Genomic DNA, 12,351 nt, shown 5'->3' on the forward strand with positions numbered 1-12,351 from the left:
TTAAAAAGTGTGACACAGGCTACAAATTTATCATAAAATTCGATATAGAAATTTTATTATTTAGGGGTCAATTTTATATTTTAATTATTTTTTAAAAATATTTTAAATATTTTTATAATTTTACATATTAGAATTTTATTTTTATTATAGATAATCTCTCTTAAAAATTAAAAATTCACTTTTCAATTTTTGAAAAATTTTCATAAAATCGTTCGTTTTTCAGTCTATATTTTCTCTTATATCGTTTTAACCAAATGATGTTTATTAAAATTTCTAACGGGTGTAATTAGTCTTTTTATCGGTTAAATAATCATAAATGAATCAGAAAATGCTTATTATCAGGAAAAGCATGGACAAAAATCATTGCCTTATTAATGAATAACTTTGCAATAAATATGTTGAACCATTGTCATATGTAAATACACAGTTAACTTTTAACATGAAATTTTTTTAGACATGAAATTTCGTAGACAACTTGAAATGCCACCACAATCTAAGAAGCAATTATTATTATCACACATATAAGAGAAGACGCTAAGACAGTGAACACATGAATGTATACCTACACTCATGTATTTTGGATCTACATACACCGAATTCAGATAAATATTTTTCAATATTAATGGGAAATTCTTAAGCACATACATAAATACTTGCGCAATTAAACACCACAATAAATCTTTAAAGCAGATTCAGCTCTCAGACCAGCCTCCGTGTTGTAGAATTTAAGGAACTCAGAATGAACAAAGGGCTTAAACAATAAGGGATGCTCTTCATCAATTAGCTCATCTGGAGCTTTTATTACATAGCCTGATTTTGGACCAGAAAACAATCCAGCAGAATATCTTGCTTTATCTCCAAGCATCATAACACGGTGACATGCAGATCTTAATAGACCATTTGTCCAAGCCTACAAAGATTACATTTATCTCATCAGTTGGACTAGGAGATCATAAATATATAGAAAAAAAATCAAAGGAAAGAACTTACAAAGATAGAATCTCCAACCATGACAGCAAAAGAGTCGTCTGTTGATAGTTTCACATCGATCCACTCGCCATCTTTAGTTTTCACTTGTAACCCATCAACCTGATTTTGGCACAAAATAGTGATGAAGTTCTTGTCAGTGTGAGGGTGTAATCCGACCTTTTCCTCAGTAGTTTGAGGACTAGAATATTTCATGACCCTGAGAAGATAGGTTGCAGAGTTCATATGTTCATCCATGTATTTCTCAAGTCCCAGGCTTTCAACAATCATCCTCCTAACTATTTGATCTAGTTCTGATACTTGCTCTGAAAATGATTGTATAGTTTTGCTGCCAAAAAGAGTTCGTTAGCAAAGAAATGCAACTTACGTATAATTTTAACAAAAAAAAAATATATTTAGTCCATGTGTTATAGTCGATTTTAAAAAATAAATTAAAATATTTTTAAAATTTTAAAAATTTATTAATTTTAACTATTAAATATTATAAAAAATTTAAAATATTCTTAATACAAAGATTAATTAATAATTTTTTATAAAATTAAATAATAAATTTTTTCAAATGATAAAAACTAAATAATAAAATATTTTACGGCTAAAATTAAGGAATGATAATTAGTAGAATTTTTAAAATTTAAATAACATTTTAATGTATTTTTTAAAATTAAAAATAATAAATTTTTTCACAATTTGAGGATTAGATAGTAAATTAGAAAAAAAAAAAAAAAAAAAAAAAAAAAAAAAAAAAGAGGAAGAAAGAGGGAACCTAAAAGCAGGGTTTCCTTGAGGCCACAAGACGTTTGTTAGGTTGTCCATGCTTTGAGAAATGAGGGTTCTTCAAAGCCCATGCTCTCGTAAAGAGGAGCCCGATCCTTGAGAAAAGAATATAGACCATCCTTAGGGTACAGTCCAACATAACCATGCATGGGTTTCTCAGAAGTATTTCTCCATTTTGTCTCCATTGGCAGCTCAAACAGCTCCTCAATTACAGCTACAGTGTCTTTCCTAAGGGCTGCAGGAACTTTGTTGAATAATGCCTCGAAGCAACCATACTCTTTCAGTGCTATGCAAACTTGAGATTTCACGGACTCCCACTCTTTACTGTCTGGAATTAACTCTTTCTTAGAAAAGTCTATGACTGGAAGCCTAAGGGGAGTTGCAGTTTCAGAAGCCATTTTTATTTTCCCCGTTTGTTTCTCGAGAAAAATGAAATTTCTTTGTGATGTTTTGGTCGACCTTTACCCTGTTAATTTATAGGATTCTAAAGTGTTGGCTTTTCAGAAATAGACTTTTCAATTGTTGATGGAATTATGTTTAAATAGTGTTGGGTTTAAATTGAAAAATTAAATTAAATTAAATTAATTTTAAATTTTAATTTAATTTTTCATTTAATTTATTTCGATTTTATTTTTAATTTTAAAAATTATAATTATTTTAATTCGATTTAATTTTAATAAAAAACATATAGAATCGATTATTAATACTAGTATATTATTTTTAATAATATTAAATTATAATTAAAATTAAAATATTTTAATTAAATTTTAAAATATTTAAAATAAGATATAAAAAATAAAAATTTATTAAAAATTTAAATTAATCGAATCGAATCGAATCAAATCGATTTGATTTGATTTAATTTTTAATAAAATCGATTTAATTTAATTTTCATAAATACTAAATTAAAATCTTAAATAAACTGTTTTTTAAAAATTTAAAAATTAATAAAAATAATTAAATTTTAAAAATAATTAATTTTGATTTGATTTTCATAATTTTTTTTAAAAAAATTAATAAAAATAATATTATAGCGGTTTGATTTAATTTAATTTTTTAAAATTTAATTTCATTAGATTTTACTATTTTTTTATTTAATTTTAATTATTTAATTTATTTTAATTTTAAACTAAATCAATAAAATATTTATGCGTGATAATTTTGATTTGATTTTCTGTGGTCACTTTGACTAAATGCAATGGTGATTTTTTTTAAGGGGTGGTTAGCATTTTATAATCAAGAGTCTTGAATTGTATTAGTACGTCAACTGTTGATGATACAAGAGTCTTTTTCTTTATATAGTAATAATTGATAATCCACTCGAAATAATGAGATTCTTTATTTAATTAAATTATAATATTTTAATATTTTAAATAATATTTTTCTATTCAATTAATTAACTTTTCTCAATTCGATCGCTATTTTTCTATTTAATTTTAATTATTTAATTTATTTTAATTTTAAACTGAATCAATAAAATATTTACGCGTGATAATTTTGATTTGATTTTCTACAGTCACTTTGACTAGATGCAACGGTGATTTTTTTTTAAGGGGTGGTTGGCATTTTATAATCAAGAGCTTTCAATTGTATTAGTATGTCAACGGTGGATGATGCAAGAGTCTTTTTCTTTATATAGTACTAATTGATAACCCACTCGAAACAATGAGATTCTTTATTTAATTAATTTATAATATTTTAATATTTTAAATAATATTTTTCTATTCAATTAATTAATTTTTCTCAATTCTATCGTTATTTTTCTATTTAATTTTAATTATTTAATTTATTTTAATTTTAAACTAAATCAATAAAATATTTATACATGGTAATTTTGATTTAATTTTCTGCAGTCACTTTGACTAGATGCAGCGGTGATTTTTTTTTTAAGGGGTGATTGGCATTTTATAATCAAGAGCCTTCAATTATATTTGTAATAACCCTTGTAGGTGGATTTAAAGTATCCCACATCGGAAAGAGGTTGAAAGGGTGGGGGCCTTATAAGGTCAAGTCCTGGACACCCCAGTGGACGCGTTTTGGAAAGACATGGTAGTAAATCCCTTGACCCAGAAACAAAACCGTGAGGGGAAGGACGCTGGGCGTGAACCCAAAGCGGACAATATTCACTGGGTGGGCCCAGGGGACGTTACAATTGGTATCAGAGCCTGGGCCTCATGAGAGCGAGGATGCTCAAGCCTTATGGGGGAAGAATGTAATACCCCTTTTAGGTGGATTTAAAGTATCCCACATCGGAAAGAGGTTGAAAGGGTGGGGGCCTTATAAGGTCAAGCCCTGGACACCCCAGTGGACGCGTTTTGGGAAGATATGGTAGTAAATCCCTTGACCCAGAAACAAAACCGTGAGGGGAAGCCCTGGACACCCCAGTGGACGCATTTTGGGAAGATATGGTAGTAAATCCCTTGACCCAGAAACAAAATCGTGAGGGGAAGGACGCTGGGCATGAACCCAAAGCGGACAACATTCACTGGGTGGGCCCAGGGGACGTTACAATTGGTATCAGAGCCTGGGCCTCATGAGAGCGAGGATGCTCAAGCCTTATGGGGGGAAGAATGTAATACCCCTTTTAGGTGGATTTAAAGTATCCCACATCGGAAAGAGGTTGAAAGGGTGGGGGCCTTATAAGGTCAAGCCCTGGACACCCCAGTGGACGCGTTTTGGGAAGACAGGGTAGTAAATCTCTTGACCCAGAAACAAAACCGTGAGGAGAAGGACGCTGGGCGTGAACCCAAAGCGGACAATATTCACTGGGTGGGCCCAGGGGACGTTACAATTGGTATCAGAGCCTGGGCCTCATGAGAGCGAGGATGCTCAAGCCTTATGGGGGGAAGAATGTAATACCCCTTTTAGGTGGATTTAAAGTATCCCACATCGGAAAGAGGTTGAAAGGGTGGGGGCCTTATAAGGTCAAGCCCTGGACACCCCAGTGGACGCGTTTTGGGAAGACAGGGTAGTAAATCTCTTGACCCAGAAACAAAACCGTGAGGAGAAGGACGCTGGGCGTGAACCCAAAGCGGACAATATTCACTGGGTGGGCCCAGGGGACGTTACAATTGGTATCAGAGCCTGGGCCTCATGAGAGCGAGGATGCTCAAGCCTTATGGGGGGAAGAATGTAATACCCCTTTTAGGTGGATTTAAAGTATTCCACATCGGAAAGAGGTTGAAAGGGTGGGGGCCTTATAAGGTCAAGCCCTGGACACCCCAGTGGACGCGTTTTGGGAAGACAGGGTTTTTAGGTGGATTTAAAGTATCCCACATCGGAAAGAGGTTGAAAGGGTGGGGGCCTTATAAGGTCAAGCCCTGGACACCCCAGTGGACGCGTTTTGGGAAGACAGGGTAGTAAATCTCTTGACCTAGAAACAAAACCATGAGGAGAAGGACGCTGGGCGTGAACCCAAAGCGGACAATATTCACTGGATGGGCCTAGGGGACGTTACAATATTAGTATGTCTGGATGATGCAAGAGTCTTTTTCTTTATATAGTACTAATTGATAATCCACCTGAAACAATGAGATTCTTTATTTAATTAAATTATAATATTTTAATGTTTTATATAATATTTTTCTATTCAATTAATTAACTTTTCTCAATCCTATGGCTATTTTTCTATTTAATTTTAATTATTTAATTTATTTTAATTTTAAACTAAATCAATAAAATATTTATGCGTGATAATTTTGATTTGATTTTCTGCAGTCACTTTGACTAGATGCAATGGTGGTTTTTTTTTAAGGGGTGGTTGGCATTTTATAATCAAGAGCCTTCAATTGTATTAGTATGTCAACGGTGGATGATGCAAGAGCCTTTTTCTTTATATAGTACTAATTGATAACCCACACGAAACAATGAGATTCTTTATTTAATTAAATTATAATATTTTAATATTTTAAATAATATTTTTCTATTCAATTAATTAACTTTTCTCAATACTATGGCTATTTTTCTATTTAATTTTTAATTATTTAATTTATTTTAATTTTAAACTAAATTAATAAAATATTTACGTGTGATAATTTTAATTTGATTTTCTGCAGTCACTTTGACTAGATGCAATGGTGGTTTTTTTTAAGGGGTGGTTGGCATTTTATAATCAAGAGCCTTCAATTGTATTAGTATGTCAACGGTGGATGATGCAAGAGCCTTTTTCTTTATATAGTACTAATTGATAACCCACCCGAAACAATGAGATTCTTTATTTAATTAAATTATAATATTTTAATGTTGTAAATAATATTTTTCTATTCAATTAATTAACTTTTCTCAATCCTATGGCTATTCCTGCGGCCCAAAGTCCCTCCAGAGCCGAAACTAAGTCACTTTCGGCGGTACCTTCGGCGGCCGAAACTCCCCTCCAGAGCCGAAAGTCCAACTTTCGGGGGCAGGGTTCGGCAGCCAAAAGCTTGCCTCCACAGGCAGGTTCGGCGGTCGAAAGGGCCTTCGGCTGCCGAATCTGAGTTCTTCCAAAGTGGCAGAACTCAGCCTCCTCATGCACATTTTGCCTCCCAAACCTTCCAAACATGCATTTAGCTATTCTACAACATGCATATACATGTCAACAAGCATATATGGGTCTCAAACTATCCTAAACCCCAACAACAACACATATAACCTACATTATCCATAAACTCAACATTAACCCTAACAACAATCAACTAACCTAAACAAGCATTTCTACCCCATAAACCTCATAAAACTTGTTTAAAACATGGAATGAGCTAAAGATCTACTCTTACCTCTTGAAGATCGAGAGGGAGGTGACCTAAACTTGGAGAAATGGAGGAAGAGAGCTCCAGGGCCTCCAAGCTTCAAATCTTGATCTTAGCTCGAATAACTTCAAAAACCAACCATGGAAGGACATGGACTCACCATTGACCGAAAATAGGGGAGAAAACTCGCCCATTTTCGGCCGTGGGGCCTTTTATAGGTGGCTGGCCAGACCACCTTCAGAAGCCAAAGGTGACTCCAAAACTCCACCATGTTCGGCGGCCGAACTTGAGGTTCGGCGGCCGAACCTGGATTTTCCTCTATGGTCATTTTCATTCAAAACTCAATTTCTTTCTTACTTAAAACCATAAAATACATGAAAACATTTTATAAAAACATGATTTTACCCTCTAGAGGTTTCCGACATCCGGGATTCCACAGGACGGTAAGAATTCCGATACCGGAGTCTAACCGGGTATACAGCATGCATATTAGTACTAATATGTTTCTGACTGTTCAAGTACTTTAAGGCCTTATGGTCTGGATAAAGCATAAACACCTTTGCAAACAGGTAATGTTCCCATGTTTTAAGAGTGCGAAATATAGAATAGAATTCCTTATCATAAATACTCCATTTGCGTCTTGCATTACTGAGCTTCTCACTAAAAAATGCAACCGACTTCTTCTCTTAAGGCAAAACAGCTCCTATTCCCACTCCACTAGCATCACTATCTACTTCAAACAACTTATCAAAATCTGAAAGTGCAAGTACCGGTGTTGTACATGGCTTCTCTTTAAGGACGACAAAGCTATTGGTTGCCTCTTGTCCCCACAGAAACTTCCCTTTCTTCAGACATTCTGTCATTGAGGCAGCAATACTACTGAAATTTCTAATGAACATCCTGTAAAATGTGGCTAACCCATAGAAGCTGCATAATTCAGAAATGTTTTTGGGTGTAGGCCAGTCTCTGATTGCTACAATCTTTGCCTCATAAACATTAACACCCTCATCCGAAATTGTAAATCCTAAGAACACTAATCTTTTGGTTAGAAAACTACATTTCTTGATATTAACATACAAAAAATTATCTTTCAAGGCAATTAATACAGCTCTCAAGTGGGCTATGTGTTCCTCTTCACTACTACTATATATGAAAATATCATCAAAATAAAATATAACAAACTTGCCAATAAACGGTTTAAGTACCGGTTCATCAGCTTTATAAATGTACTAGGAGCATTTGACAACCCAAAAGGCATAACCAGTCACTCATAAAGTCCCTCTTTGATTTTGAAAGTTGTCTTTCATTCGTCCCCTGGCTCATTTCGAATTTGATAATATCCATTCTTCAAATCCATCTTCGAAAACTACTTTGCCCTATGCAATCTATCCAGCATATCATTCAGCCTCAGAATTGGGAAGTTATAACCCACCGTAATTTGGTTGATTGCTCGACTGCCAATACACATTCTCCAGCTTTCATCCTTCTTTTGTGTTAACAAAGCTGGCACTGCACATGGACTCAAACTCCCTCTAATCAATCCATTCCGCAGCAATTCTTTCACTTTTCTCTTCAGAATATCACTCTCCCTTGAATTCATCCTTTAATGAGGCAAATTAGGAAGACTAGCACTAGGAATAAGATCAATTTGCTGTTGAATATCTCTTATGGGTGGTAACCCATCTAATGTGTCCTCCCTCATCAATTCTTTGAAATCCTATAATAGGGGACAGACTAATTTTGACTGCTCCTCCACTTACTTTTCAAATTCATTCATCAAAATTTATTTCACTATCAAAACATGTAGCTATCCTATTTCCTTAACTTCAACAACAAAATTTTCTGTCAAATTCAAGAATGTACTCTTAACTGGGATGTCAAGTTTGCTCTTCAAAGAAAGCAATGAAAAACTTCACACCATCTTTCTCTAGCTTGTAAACATTACTCCTCCCAAAATGTTGCGCAACAACATCATATTGACAGAGCCTACCAAATAAAAGTTGATACATATCCATGTCTACAACATCACAGTATACACTATCTTGGTATTTGCCTATAGAGAAAGACACTTTACAGCGTTCTACCACGTTTATTTTTCCAATATAAGATTTAATCCACCTCAACGAATAAGACTCTGGGTGCTTCTCAATAGGCCGTTTTAACTTCTTCACAATCTCCCTCCCGATAATATTATCGCACCTTCTGCTGTCAACTATAGCATCAAACACCCTGTTACCAATTGTGCAATGAGTTCTGAATAGCTGATGTCGTTGTGATTCCTCTACGCGTTTAGGGACCAGCATAATCCTCCATAAAATATAAATCTATCCCTTATCTAATTCATATTTCTCCCCTTCTTCGTTAGACCCATCTAGTTCATAGTTTATCTCTTCATCTTTTTCCTCTCAATCCAACATGTTAACTGTCTTTCGGGTAGGACACTCATTTGATTTATGACCTTGTTGATTACACTAAAAACACTTCCCAATATATGGTCTTGCATAGGGATTATCTACCTTCTTTGCTTCTTTATACCTACCCATGTTCAAAGGTCGCTTGCTTGCTATCTTATCATCCATAGGCTGTCTATTAAAATTCCTAAAAGTACTATGCTTTGGCTGATTCGTAGTAGTTTTATTCACACTTTCTGATCCCACGCTGTCTCTGAATCCATCAAAATTCCTCCTAACTCTATCCTGTTGCATTAATTCAGCCTTCAAATCTAAAATTTTTGCTTCACTCAAAGATCGAATTACCTGCACTCCAATTCTATTCTTCAAATTCACCCGCAACCCTTCTAAATATCGAACCACTTACTGTCCTTCAAATTCTAGCAAATTATTTCGCTCTGCTAGCCTCATAAATTCAGTAGTATACTCATGAACTGTCCTACTACTCTGCTGACACCTCTAATAATGTTGAAACAGAATCTACTCATAATCAATGTGGTAAAAAATCTAACTTCAGCAGATGTTTCGTCCTATATCAGCTTCGGATAGGAAATTTCCCTTCTCTCTCCCACCTAGATTGTACTCGCTCCCACCAAGCCGAAGCCATCCCTTTCAGACAATAGGCAACTAATTTTACTCTTCTTTCTGCCAGAGTCTCCGCATATTTCAGCAATCCAATCTAAAAATACCACAATTACCAAACTACCATTAAATTAAGGGATATCTACCTTTAATCAGAAATCTCCACCATCTTGAGCTTCGTACCACCTTTGTTCATAGTCGGCCCTTCATTGATTTCGATCGAACTGGGATGGTTCTGGATCGAATTCTTCTTCCGACTCATCCTCTTCGTAAGCAGGTTGCCTATGTACTGGGTCTAGTCTGTTGATAGGTTCACCAAGAGCAACATATCATGGTTGTCTCCTATCATCATTCCTTTTCCTGTTAAGTCCGACTCCCTAAGCATCCAGACGATATGCAAGCTCCCGAAAACATTCCTCGAAACACATGGACAAACGCTCTATTTGTTGCTCAAAGCGTTGCTCCAATCATTGCAACACCCTATCCCCCTATGGGGTTCCACCCTCCCGATCAATGTCACGGAGAGCACCGCCATTACCACTAGTCACCATGCTCTAATATCACCTAACGCAGTGTAAAAGCGTTCAAGAAGTATACACTAGATAGGTTTAGAGAAAAGTTTGTAATTATCAATAAAAAATAAATTGTCTAACAAAAATATGAAGTTTGCCTTAAATAGACATATAAAAAAAATTTGAAAATATTGACAAAAAACTTGAAAAGACATTTTGAGATTCTAAACAACACTTTTAGGCCTTGTGACAAGCCAATATATAGCTGAAGACAAGTAAGAGTTGTAAATCTCTGAACGAACTTTCTAAATTAAAGTCTTAATAATGATTCTGACACTCGTAATAAAAATTATAGCTAAAATATTTTTTACCACTTAATGATCGCATTTGGATCGGACCGCCCCTTTTAAATATTACGATTCCATCACTTAATCACAAATATCATATTGAATGAAAATCTCTTGCAAGTAATGCAAGGCCATTTAGCAATCGTCACTTTTCTCTGTACCAAGAAAGACAAGATATTTATACGGGTAAGTATATAATTAATAATTTACGATAATTACAAGATTTCATATTATTTTAGAAATTTTAGTATGTAAATAATTTACTTTAATTTTAATTGTTATAATTTCTTTCAGCTACTTGTTAGGAATAAAAATTAGAATTCTTTTATTTTATTTACATTATTAATATTATATTTTTAATTTCTACTTTAGTTATATTTTCTTTTATTTTATTTGTATTATAATATTTATATATATAATTTAACATTATAATAATTTATTTTAAAATTTAAATTCATGGCTAAATATTCAAAACTAAAATTTTAATTATTTCCACTTTGTGTTCAAAATTTAAAAAAGTACAAGCATTGCCATGGCCTAATTTATAATAATGATGTTAAACTTGAATTAATTATGAATTTTAAATTTTATAACTATAACTTAAATTATTTATAATATTCTAAATTATTAAAGTAAAACACTTAATAGAAAATCTATAAATTTTTTATTCACAGCTAAAATTGAAAAAAAAATATTAATCAAATATTATATTTACTCTAAAACAACTTAATTCTATAGTAAGTACTTCTAATGAGTAAATATGAATTTATGCATACAATATTATTTTTATCACAATCAACATAATATTATAATATTTAGTCATGAATTTATGAAATATATAACTAACACAGTACTATATTAGCCATTAAAAAAAAATGTCTGTAGTAATTTATTTTAATTTTTAGCTATGCATTTTGTATAATTATAGCTAAAATAAGATTACCATAAAATTTAATTCTTGTAGTAAATTTTTTACCTATAGTAAAAAAATTTAAAATTTTTAGCTATGAAATATTAAATATATGGTTAGAAAAAATACTTTTAGCTATAAAAGTCGTAAATATTGTAATTAACTTTTAACTATTTCACTTTTTACTACAATAGACTAGGAAAAATATTTTAATGGTTAAATTATTTAGTAGTAGCTTTTAATGTTTTTAGCCGCACTTTGTCTTCTGGCTATAAATTAAAAACATTGTAGTGATATTATAAGAAAAAATCCAAAGCCCACAACCTATTACCTCAACAAACAGGAAAAAGATTTTTGTGTGGTGGTGAGCAGTATTCGGTTCAAACTGAAAAAATTGATTAAATTAAATTAATTTTAAAATTCAGTTTAGTTTTTTTATTCAATTTAGTTCGATTTGGTTTTTAATTTTAAAAATTTCAGCTATTTCGATTTGGTTCGGTTTTGATCAGAAAAAAAAAATAAAAAAACCGAACCGAACTGATTAGTAATAATAATATGTTATTTTTAATAATTTAGATAAATTAAATTATATTAATATTAAATATTTTAATTAAATTTTAAAATATTAAAAATAAAGTGTAAAAAATAAAAAATTTATTAAAAATCGAAACTGATTAAATCAAACTGAATCGAATCGAATCAGACCGGTTTGGTTCGATTCGATTTCTAATCAAAATCAATTCGGTTTAATTTTTATAAATACTAAAATTTCAATTTTTGATTTATTCGATTTGGTTCGGTTTTGAACCGAACCGATTGAATGTTCATTCCTAAATATACTACAGGAAAGGTCTTATGTAGAATATACTAAAATTTAGTGATGAAAGTGTAATTTATAGAATATAAAATTTTTTATTTATATTGAAAAGGATTTAACTAGTTATGACGGTATTTTAAGTATTTGAAATGTTTATTTTTCCACCGATTAATTAATAGAATTATGAATAAAAATAGAACGAATTAATTATATGAAAATTTAAAAATTTAATTTTAGAAGTATAA

At 32.2% G+C, this 12,351-nt stretch overlaps 1 pseudogene; it reads right to left on the minus strand.

Moving 5' to 3' along the window:
• Positions 1-403: 403 nt before the first annotated feature.
• LOC110616503 lies at positions 404-2,229 on the minus strand (annotated as a pseudogene).
• Positions 2,230-12,351: the final 10,122 nt, after the last annotated feature.

The sequence above is a fragment of the Manihot esculenta genome, chromosome 6 (assembly GCF_001659605.2).
Source record: "Manihot esculenta cultivar AM560-2 chromosome 6, M.esculenta_v8, whole genome shotgun sequence".
NCBI classification, from domain to species: Eukaryota; Viridiplantae; Streptophyta; class Magnoliopsida; order Malpighiales; family Euphorbiaceae; genus Manihot; species Manihot esculenta.